Genomic DNA, 12,563 nt, shown 5'->3' with positions numbered 1-12,563 from the left:
AGCGAGGAAAACTGTGGGTGTGTAAAGAGAGAGCATGCCAGGCTACTGTTCCCCAGGGAAAACCAAGTGATCTCATGTAATCCTGGGCATGACTGCTACAACTGTGAAGCCAGTGAGAGTCAGTTACCGCCCAGCAGGGGGCGCTGTGCCAGGCTGTGGGGCTGAGCTGCACGTAATAGGCCAACAGCTTCTCCACACTGTTTCTGCTTCTTGTCTGACTCATTGCCGTTTCACTTTGATTAAAACAAGGACACAGTGTCATTGATGTGTACAAAGATGTTAGTATATCAATAGTAACAGTGCCCCCTTATGGCAAGTTTTATTTTTAAACGTGTGAGCAGTGTGTAAGTGCGCTACAAGCCAGGCCCACAAAGTGTTTCACATCTAAAAAGGAACAATTAGCAATGGCCATGAGGTTCCACAGAGAAACCTTTAAAAAAAACACATAAATATAAAATACTTAATTAGCTAATTTGATTTCATGGAAATTATTAAATGAATACAGTTTCAAGCAACATGTACCAGGAGGCCTGGAAACACAAACATATTTCCTGGTGCTGTTCACCTAGCAATGAGCCCTCACTCCTCAGTGGATGACCAAGCAGAAAGACCACTGAGAAGGACCTGCTCTGAAGGTTCTGCTCTGAAGGTCCTGCTCTGAATGTCCTACTCTGATGGTCCTCCCCTGAAGCTCCTCCTCTAAAGATCCTGCTCTGAAGGCCCTACTTTGAATGTCCTGCTCTGGAGGTCTGCTCTGAAGGTCCTGCTCTGTCATTCTTCAGCACTTGGAACACTTAGTGTATGTTAACTCAATAACTGATTCAGTCTGGCTGTGCCTGTGTTTGGGGCCAGTTTTTCTGTGGTGGTGTTTAGTCAGCCATAGTGTTGAGAGCCAGATGGCGCAGTTTACCTAAAGAATTTCCAGTGAAGCAGCTTGTGATTGCTGGCCTGCTGAGGTCACTGAGGTCACCTTTTTGTTTGTTTTAAATCATGTGCTATTTGGTTAACACTGTTAGAGATTATAACCCATCTTTTGCTATATACAACTTGTGTTAGTGTTAGTGGCACTTCCTAGTGTCCTTGTCTCTATGGTTTCCCTGTCTTGTGTCTTTTGTTTTGCTTTACTTCCTTGTTGTGGTTCTATTCCTAAGTTTCATTTTCACCGCCCCTCATGAGTTGCACCTGTGTCTAGTTAAGTCCTCATTATCTTGTGTATGTAAACCCTGCCTTTTTGCCTGTGTTTTGCTGTTCATTGTTAAATCTAGCTGCTCTGTGTGATTCCTAGCCTCTGTGTTACAGCCTGCATCCCCTGTTTATCGTTGTGTGCTTTTGTTTGTTTGTTGAGATGTATTCCTAGACTCCCCATGTTGGTAAATTGACCCTGGACTGTGACTACGAATCTGATTATGGATTTGCCCTTAATAAATCTCGCTCCTTTCAGCGTATGCGTCCGCCTTACAATCGCTCCAGGTTACACAGTTAGTCATCTTCTAGTCATTCATCATTTAAATATTTACACTTTAAGCTATAGGGAGAAAATAATAATAATAATAATAATAATAATAATAATAATAACAATCATAATAACAATAATAATAATAACTTTAGCACTTCAGCTTGACAAAGTGTGTTGATTGAAGCATTATATGGATAAATGTGACGTGGCTTACCTGCTGTTTGGCTGGATCATACTTTCAGCACTGGCACTGTAAAGCTCCAGTGACACTGGGGTTTGGCTGGCCTGACGAACTTGTACCAGCTTAACAGCCACAAATATACAATGTCACTGCTAATGCTGTGTTGAGAATGACCCACCAACCAAATAATATCCAAACATCAGCTATCCTGAGGACAAATACTGACCATTATTGAATGGTGATGAGGCTGACCGCTAGACTGTGAACGCTAAGACAGGAATCCTTAATAAGACAGTATTTGATGTCTAATAACTCTCTTTAAACCGGTGTCCGCGTGTGCAGTGCTCTTTGTGACGGTTCTGTGGTCATATAAAAGAGATTTCATGCCTGTTCATTGCAGTGCACTGACCTAAAAACCTGGACCGAATGCCACCGCGCGTATTTGCAGAGTGGGCTTTAATTACAGCTGTGATCGGGACGTTTAAGCGGTACGAGTAAACGCGTATCCTACTGAAGGTGCTAATGGAAGCTGCTTTGTTTGGTTGTAGCGTATTAAACCAGAAATCCATAAAGCGCTATCAAAATAACGGCATCCTGGTAATACTGTAGAATGCGCCACCTCACTTCACACAACAGCAGAAAAAACAACAACTTTTCGCTGGATCTAGCGATGGACAAGCGATTTTACTGTGCGGCTTGATATTTTTCGATTTAAATTTACAGCATCTTAGTGTTGAAGAAAACGTATGCTCTTTTTAATGAAAAACCGGGATAGAAAGATGCAATATCTCTCCTGGGGTTTGGTTTGGCTGCCTGTCAGCCAAACAGAATAGTTTAAAGTTGGATAAACTTGTGAGAATTGAAAAATATACCGGACAGTGAAATGATTGGGGGGGGGGGGGGGGGGACTTTTATTTAATTTTTTTTTTTCCCTATTTATTGCATAGCTTTTTCTTTGGCAAGGGGCCATGAAATTGAAACGTGGTAAAACGGTTCCTACAGTCGGCAATAATGACTGAGACGGTGATGCCCGTGACGCTGTGACGCGCGAGGATCGCGAGGCCTGGCTGTGTTTGGCTCCTCGTGCCAGGGGGTGTAGCAAAGGGTGCATTACATTGTGGTAATGTAATGCAAACACTTTAATTTCACACACATCACACTAATTGCTTTATTCAGTAGCGACACAATTTATCACCATCAACGTGCTTCATTTCCAACGACGCGTTTGGTCTGAGTTGCAGAATGAGTTGCAGTGCTACACTGGGCTTTAGTGCTGAGACTTGCATATGGTGTACGTCTACAAGCCACGGGCGTAACTTTGCTTTGAAACGTGCCGGGGACAAGAATGCAAGTACGTCTCGATGCGTAGTTAACCGTAGTTAATGTCCCACACCCAAACCGGCCTACCGTACGTCACCCGCCATCATGTCAGTCATGCTGTTCGTTTAAGTCGTAGTGTGTGAAAGCACTTTGTGACGCGTGATTTATGACGTTGTTGTCAGGTTTTCCACGTCGGTTGGTTAATATGTTCATTTGTGTATTACAGCCAAATGACTGCAAATCAGTAATAAAACCAGCTGTTATCAAATACAGTAACTTGCAAAAGTATTCATTTCACACTCCCCCAAAGTCGTTACCATTTTCTCAATTACAAAACATACAGATTATCCCAGTCTATTTTGTTGCAAACATTTATCCTCTAGTATATTCCTATAGGCAACTTCTTGCATAAGTACTTAAACCTCTGTGCTTTGGAGTTACAGATCAAGACAGATGACACATTAGAATGATTACACACACACACACATATATATAAACTATGTCTGATGTAAATAACCACGTTGTGAAATAAAACAGAAAATGACGCCAAAGCGATTCAAATAGCTGAGGAAAAGAGACTGCAATAGAATAGAATAGTGAACATGTATTTTGAACATGAAAAAATGACCATCATTGAACTACACACACACACACACACACACACACACACACACACACACACAGCAGTTTAAATAAATGCATGGATGAAATGAATAACAAGGTCCATGTGTGTACTAACGAGGGCTTATTAAAAAGTGGAAGGACAATGGAGAAACGTTATCTTCGAGGAAGGAATGTGGTCAGAAAAAAATCTTGAATGATTGTGACTGGTGATCACTTAAACGTGTGGTGAAATCAAATCATAGAAAAACAACAGTAGAACTCAGGGATATGTTTAATAGTCAAAGTAAGAGCATTTCCACATCCACAATGCGAAGGGAACTCAAGGGATTGGGACTAAACAGCTGTGTAGCCTTAAGAAAACCACGTGTCAGTGAGGCTAACTGCCAAAATCGGCTTCAATTTGCTAGGGAGCATAAAGATTGGAGTCTGGAGCAATGGAAGAAAGTCATGTGGTCTGATGTGTCCAGATTTACCCTGTTCCAGAGTGAGGCGGCTGAAGTGATGTACCCATCATGCCTAGTGCCTACCGTCCAAGCCTGTGGGGGCAGTGCTATGATCTGGGGTTGCTGCAGTTGGTCAGGTCTAGGTTCAGCAAAGTTATGTGCCCAAAGAATGAGGTCAGCTGACTACCTGAATATACTGAACGACCAGGTTATTCCATCAATGGATTTTTTCTTCCCTGATGGCATGGGCATATTCCAAGATGGCAATGCCAGGATTCATCGGCCTTAAATTGTGAAAGATTGGTTCAGATTGGTTCAATGAGACATCATTTTCACACATGGATTGGTCAACACAGAGTCCAGACCTGAACCCCATTGAGAATCATTGGGATGTGCTGGAGAAGACTTTGCGCGGTGATCCAAAACTCCCATCATCAATACAAGATCTGGGGGAAAAATTAATGCAACTCTGGACAGAAATAAATGTTGTGACATTGCAGAAGCTTGGGGAAACGATGCCACAGTGAATGCATGCTGTAATCAAAGCTAAAGGCGATCCAACAAAATATTAGAGTGTGTGACATTTTTTTGACCAGGCAGTTTATAATTATACAGTCTTATATTATTGTGTCTAAAACAACTCCTCCTATGCAGGAATATCTTCTGTGAACTGTTAAGAACATTCTATGGCAGCAAAGTGCAGTATGTGTATTATGTAGACCTATAACATTGAGATGAGTCAATTATACCAGTTGTACCAGTTGCACCTCTGTACCAGGACCCACCTCTATGCTGAAGCCACCAAAACACCACCAACTTCTATTTAGATGGGTGACTATTGCAGTACATTTGTACAATGTACTGCAAGTTTGTACAAAACTTATATAATAGAATACAAACACCACACACACATTTAGGTCCCTCTGCACTTAATATGTTAGTAAAAGAACAGGTATATTGCAAATAGAAAAAAAATACTGAACACTGGACACTCTTATCAAATACTAGTCTGAAGAATTTTAAAGGCACAATATGGCATCCCTCTCAGTTATAGTGTGGAACATCCAAGGCTTGAGCTCATCAGCCTTTGGCTTAAAGTCTTTAAATAATGATTTTAAAAGTTGCATCAAACACCTTGACATCATAATTCTACAGGAGACGTGGGGCAAGGCTGACATGGTCACTCACTGTCCCACAGAATATAGAGAAGTTATAGTACTTTCCCAAAAAATGAGCTCAGAATGTCAAGGCAGATGCTCAAGAGGATTAATAATCTGGTACAAATCAAATTCACATCAAAAATATAGACCTAATTCAAAAAGAGAAATATCATATTTGGCTCAAAATTAAAAGCACTATACTCTCTTCACAGAAGGACATATTTATCTGTGCCATCTATATGCCTCCCTCAGAGTCCCCGTACTACTCTGAATGTTTTCGGAGTTGGATCATGACAATGTAATCAACAAAAATGGAAAATAAATTCTGTAGCTCTGTCAAAGTCTGGGTCTGTACGTCGTCAATGGTAGGACATGAGGGGACTCCTTAGGAAGATACACGCTGTGCTCACCTCTTGGGAATAGTACAGTAGTGTACTATGTTGTATCTGGCCCGAGTGCCGATGGGCGTGGAGCAGGACGCACAGACTTCCTCCTTCGTGCAAAACGTTTATTGACACTAGACACATGAAACAGAGGTGGCACTCACATACAACGCTCACGATAAACATAACCATACATTTAACATTCAACGAAGACATATGCACATTTAACAGAAACTACACAAACCAACATTACCACTACACAGATCTAATTAAACACACACGTAGCGACAATGACCAACGATGGGAGCACACAGGGACAGGGGTTTAAATAGATGTGAGACATTAACATAATCCTGTACGTGTGTGCAATCCCGGGGGGGCGTGGCTACAACACAAACAATACACACGTGTATCCCGCATGCGGCAGGCCGTACCACGTGACTTAAGGGGGAGGAGCAGTCCGTGGTGAGTAGATTATGTAGTAACAGATTCAGACTCTTTCTCTCTCAGTGCATTCACTGTTAAACCACTAACCCCTCTCTCTGATCACATCCAAATCACTGTGTTCATTAATAGTACAGAGACTAACACCCAGCCCAGTAAGATGGACAACATTAGGAGACCATACAGATGGGCCCAAAACAGCACAGAAGAATTCCAGAAAGCAACCAGTACTGCTGAAATTCAAACACTTTTAGACACCTTTCACAACACCACATATGCTCACAGTAAAGAAGGAGTTAATCTGGCAGTATTACGAACTCCAGGAACTCTCATCCCCGCACTGCCACGCCTACCTCGTCCCTCCGACATCTCTGATGCGGTTCACCGGAGTCCTAATTACACACCTGATGAATATTCTTCACATTAATAGCCTCATATTTAAGCCTCCCTCTCTTTGTGAAGTATTGCCATTCCCATGTTTCACGGCAATGTCATGATATTCCAGAATGGAATTCCTGAGATCAAAACACACATTTACATTAGATGCGAACAATATTGAACTTTCAAACAATTACAATTATTTAAGGGTCAAAACGAGTTCTACTGGACATTTTAAGTTGGGAGTGAATGAAGTTAAAGAAAATGGACACAGGGCTTAAAAAAATACATATAATTAGAAATATCAGTCACAATTTGGATAAAAATATTTCAATCTGTAATTGAACCAATTGCCCTGTATGGCTGTGAGGCTCCACCCACTTACAAATCAGGAATTCAACAAATGGGACAAACATCCAATTGAGACCCTGCAAGTAGAGTTCAGTAAAACTATTTTAAAGTGCACAGGAACATCACAAACAATGCATGCAGGGCAGAATTGGGCAGATCTTTATTAATAATAAAGATAGAAAAAGGGGCAATTAAATTCTGCACACATTTACAAGACAGCGACTCAAACTTATATCATTCTAAAGGTCTGGAGTACCAAGAGCTGAGCAAAGAGAAAAGTCACCTCACTCAGCTGATCTGGAAATACATTTTAGCATTAACACACACTAACACTACACTTAGATACACTAACACTACTCATGCTGAGGGCCAGAAAATAACAGCAAACCCAATCAGAATCACCAGAATTACAAAACAACTTAAACAAAACTACATCACTCAATCAAAATCACAGCATAAAATGGAATGTTATTTGGCCCTAAATTGAAAGTACCTAAGCACACTGTCTGATCCAAAACTGAGGTCCACCCTGACCAAGTACAGACTCCGTGACCACCGCCTGGCCATAGAGACCAGCAGACATAAACAGTCCTGTTTACCTGAAGAGCACAGACTGTGTCAGCAGTGCCAGGACTATAAGATCCAGACAAAGCTGCACTTTCTGAATGAATGTATAACATTTAGACAGATTAGGACTAAATTCTTTAAGAAAATTATCCACATATTCCCTGAGTTTAGAAACCTCCCCGATGAGGGAGGTGAACATATGTTGTTGGTGAACATAAAGAGTTCAGCACACTGGCAGTGCTGGACGTTCACTCCTGCCACAGTCTGAGGGACAGTGAGTGACCATGTCAGATACCAGAGACACAGAGACTTATATTACTATACTCTCTCACACACACACACGCACACACGCACACGGGCGCGCACGCGCACAGATCATGCCCAGCATTCAGCCATTAAGAAGATTCTTTATTTGTCATATACACAACATGCTATGGACGTCCACACACTTACATGCTTATTGTGAGGCTGATTATCTAAATTACAATCATCTGTAAGTTAGATCTACAAACAAAGTGGTTTGTTAAGCTCCGAAGTGTTTCAACGTGCCGACATAGTGGAGACTCTCAGCGGAGCCGCAAAACAAGTTCGTGTAGGCGGGACTGTGAAGCCATTGGCTGGATAGACTGTATAGTGTATGATTGGCTGCAGCAAATTGATGGACAGCTAACTTTGGTTGATGATTGGCTTAACAAAAATGACTGTTATAAGAAATCGGTTGTGTAATTGGCTTCATAGGAAAATGATTTATATACGCTCTTTTCTGAACTGTCGCCATTACGCGCGTTTAAAATATTTCACGGTAAGTTCATCCTATTTGTTAAAATGCGATGTCGGTGCAGTTTAAACAGCGTGTTTTCTAAGTACATAGGTCTGTGTTTAAATCGTAGGTCCACCCAAAAGTGGATTAAATGTAAAGATTAAAGTCCTGGTGAAGTTAACGATACGCATCTAAAAGGACGGACACTACAATGGCTAAGTACGATCGCACAGTTATATTTTTAAATAATATTTAACTGGGTCAGATATAAGTTGTCAGTTATTGTACATATTGATTTTCAGTCGTAGTTGGTCAGTAATCTTTCCAAGTGGTCCCACTTGAAACTCCTCTGGCCTAAACGTAAAGTTGCTGCTGTAATGTCTGTTTTTTACAGTTAGTTTTCTTTCAATTTCAGCTATGTTGTAGTGTTGTCCAAATCTGTTGTCCAAATCCTCAGTGGACAGTTCAGATTCCCTGTATAGTTCATTATCTGTATTGTTAAATATAGTTTGGGATCGGACGGTCAGTACTGACGTTTCTACGCTTGTTTGGAGTTTCTGAAGCGCAGCGTTTTGAAACACTGATCCGAAGTGTGGCGCGAAACGGCCATGTCACGTGACCGCGGCTAAACGAAGCTTGTGTTTCTACAGGTGTGATACGGAACCTGCCGCTCCTGTCTTTGACTGATAGTGTCTGAAACAAACCTGATCACACATCTGTCTCAGTCACAAACTCTATGAATGCTTATAAGTCAAGAAAACACACCAAAACTTTGAGGGTTTTGTGAGAATAGAGAATTTGAGAGATGGAGAGATTCAGTGTTGTCTAGATAGAAGGTTATTGATTGGACATATTGACTGATTAATATATAGAAAGTGTATGTAGAGAGAGATTCTCTGGTTTACTGACAGGAGTGATGTGCTGTATATCCACACATTTATATAATGGTAAAAACACCTGTGCATGCCAGCAACATGTGTTCTATATGAATGAATCTTTTACAAGCCTGAGGAGGTAATTTGGGAAGAGAAGATGCCCCAAAGCAGCAGAACAACTAATATTTTATAATATAAATATAAATAATAATAAATATATAAATTGTTCCTTTATTTTACTTTATTGATCTTCATTATCCATAATCATAATTATCTACATTCACAACACTTCCGTCTGCCGTAGATGAAACGTTCCACACAGAAAATTCACTAAATATGTCTGCACTTCATAGACTACAGAGTACATGTGAACCCACAGAACCCTACAAAGTACATGTGAACCCACACAACGCTACAGAGGACATGTGAACCCACACAATGCTACAGAGTTCATGTGAACCCACACAACCCTACAGAGTACATGTGAACCCACACAACCCTACAGAGTACATGTGAACCCACACAACCCTACAGAGTACATGGGAACCCACACAACCCTAAAGAGTACATGTGAACCCACAGATCCCATGTGGTTATTTATCCCAGTAAACATACTGGCATTTTGTTAATAGATTATCTTTCTAAATGTCATGTCTTACACATGAAACTGAAATGCCAAGAATTTGAAATGCCTTTCAGAACACAACAAAAACAGGTTGTTGTGCGGTAATTTCTTTTAAATATTTATTGATCATTTGTATCGATAACCTGGTATAACCCACCAGAATAATATCTAGTCAAAGTAGTTTAGACTTTGTTGTTTCACAGAATGGCATTACCAAAATGTTAGCAAAAGTGGTCACTGTGGAGATCATGTCAGAATGTTTCTGTTCAAAGTGTTGGAAGAATTATGAGTGAATATATTTACTTTTGTTTTTCCTTATAATATACTTATCCAGTTAAGCATTATGTCATTGGCTAAAGATATTGGTCAATTATCCAGTTAAACTCTGTGTAATTGGCTAAAGATATCGGTTGTATGGTTGTGTGCATTCAGATGTCATTTCTTGCAGGATGCGGTGCTGAGAGTTACCCACACAGTAAAACTCTGTTTGTGTTAAACCCAGACAACATGTGTTACTGATAAAATGTAAGTCAGGCATCTTCTTTTCATATTGATATTCTGTGATGAAAAAAACAATGTTACTTGACAGTTACTAACAAGCAGGCACGTTACTCCCTGTGCCTTTCTGTATAGGTTTAGTTTCACTTTCATATTTTAGTGTATTTATCCTCTCGTAATACTGTGTTTCATATCAGCTGTGCTCCTTTGTCTATTAGTCCTTGAGCTTGGGAGGTTGAATCAGTGATTTCAATGTTAGTCATGGCCACTGCATTTCTTTGTTTATCAAGTCATTGAGTCAGTTCCAGAGATTTGCCACTAGATAGTGCCCAAGTACCAGTTATATTGATCGTAGTATAGACATTATAATCGACTGTAAAAGGCTTTTTCTGTGTACTGTGCATGTCGTCATTTATAAACAACATTGACATTTAAAGTGATATCTGTATTTGTGTCTTAGACCAAATATTGGTGACACAGATTTGATCTCACAACATATAATATTGTGTAAGTTATTCTCTACTTCACAGTTCTCTAACATTACACCTTACACCTTTGAACTCAGTATAGCTTTAAGTGTTCTGGCGAACACACCATTTTGACCACAGTATAAAGTCAACCTGTGCCAGTCATCCCAGTTCCCTACAGTAGTCTACTACACTATTGAAACCTTGAAACTATTTTCGACACAGCTTTCCTCACTTTCCCAACACCATCCTTAGTGTACTGTAAATATGTCAAGATTGCTCCATCCCAGCTTCTGTGTTCCGTGTTTTCCCTGTCTTGTGTATGTCTTGTGTATTTTAGTTGTATTCCGCAGTTTTGTTTTCTCCACCCCTCATTTGATTTTGCACTCCTGTCCCTCATTAATTCATGCATTTAAACCCTGCCTTGTTCCCTTAGACTTGGCTGTATATTGGTTATTTTAATGGTTGTGTTTATTTGAATATGTGTGTTAGGTTCATTGTGTTTGATTGGTTTAATGTCAATGTTTTTGAAAGCGCGTCTCTGTATCCCCGTAGGTTTGTCCTCCGTGTGACTTCGTGTTTCTTGGCCCTGAGTTTCCCTTGTTTGCTTTCATGTGTTTTGATTGATCATGTATCTCCATGCTCTCCATGTTGGTAATATGACCCTGGACCACCCTAATGACTACGATTTTGGATTTGCCCCTAATAAATCTTGCTCTTCTCCGCACATGCGTCCTCCTCCTTACAACTCAACATTACAAAATGCAGTGAACAGCTGATGTACACATATTAAGGACAAAGGTACCACACCTATAGTGTACTGTAAATGTAGTGAACAACTGAGGTATACTGCTTAAGGACATATAACAGACATGTTGACAGGACTGGTACCAGTATTTGAGCTGAACCAAAAAGTACAGTGACCGAATGTTAATTCAATGCAAACCAGAATAAACAAATCTCTTGGTGAAGAAATAAGCATTACACTGTTTCACTCAGTAGTTATTAATGATTAATAGGAACATGGTCATAGCTGTAGAGCTCGGTATTATTAAACTAACAGTATAACACAGTATACCACAACTGAAACTATAAATCATCACTAAAGTGTCTTACTTCATTGTGTTGTGATTGCACCACTTTATGTTCCAGATAGTTTCTGTGAGGTCACAGTTTTATATTTTCATCACAGACTAGTGTTGATAGATTCTGTCTGTTGTCTACGTAGTGTTCTAACCTACGTAACCTACATAGTGTTCTATGTAGACCTGTCTGTGTGGGGGAATGTGAGTGAGTGGACCATTACAGACACAGCCTGGGTTTATATTTGACTCGTCTCTGGTGTGTTTGTGTGTGTGTGTCAGAAATGATGTGGTTGCTCCTCTTCCTGTTGTGCACATTGGCCCTTTACAGTGTTGATTTGCACCTCTTTAACTTTGTGGACAACCATAAGTGATGGGTGTCAGTCTGTCGTTCTCTGCTTTTTCAGGGGTTAGGGTTGGCTCTGCACTGCCACATACAGTTCTGGAGAATACTGCATGGATGAACACACTAGTATAAATACATCGCAGGTCTCTCAATATGATGATGAATTTAAACTTGAATTTCTTTGTCACTGGGTGTGTTAAATACTAGTTGTGCTAGATATGTGGGGTTATTTGATGCTTTAACAGTTGATGGTCAAGTTGCCTGTGCTTTAAAACAGAGTGCACATATACGAACTGTTACAGTATCAGAGTAACATGTATGTAAACATATACATATGTACTGTATATTAACATATACAACATAACTTATTCTCATACATATGTATTACACATTGTGTTGCTTTCATCTTTATTTTATTACATCTGTATTTTTATATTTTCTTATTTTTTGCTTCATGTTTCATGTTTGGCAGCATGTGTTTTATTTTTGAATATGTTAATGTGAGTTTTGTCAGGCATTGATTCAGTGTTGTTCACGCTGTGTGTGTGAACTGTTGACAGGGAGCAGAGAGCAGCATCTCCAGTGTCCAGCTGTGTGTGTGTG

General features: G+C 40.2%; 1 long non-coding RNA gene across 2 annotated transcripts; it reads left to right on the top strand.

The window, feature by feature from the left end:
* Nucleotides 1-8,063: 8,063 nt before the first annotated feature.
* Nucleotides 8,064-12,555, top strand: LOC118241392. 2 transcript variants are annotated; one of them, XR_004776042.1, is made up of 4 exons: nt 8,064-8,109; nt 8,198-8,286; nt 10,016-10,092; nt 12,521-12,555. It is a non-coding gene; the product is annotated as an uncharacterized LOC118241392 (long non-coding RNA). The 2 variants fall into 2 exon arrangements; XR_004776041.1 differs by lacking the exon at nt 12,521-12,555 and adding an exon at nt 11,088-11,248.
* The last annotated feature ends 8 nt before the right edge of the window (nt 12,556-12,563 follow it).

This window comes from Electrophorus electricus, chromosome 5, assembly GCF_013358815.1.
Source record: "Electrophorus electricus isolate fEleEle1 chromosome 5, fEleEle1.pri, whole genome shotgun sequence".
NCBI classification, from domain to species: Eukaryota; Metazoa; Chordata; class Actinopteri; order Gymnotiformes; family Gymnotidae; genus Electrophorus; species Electrophorus electricus.
The sequence above is the reverse complement of the archived record's forward strand: the minus strand, read 5'-3'. Positions and strand labels throughout refer to the sequence as shown.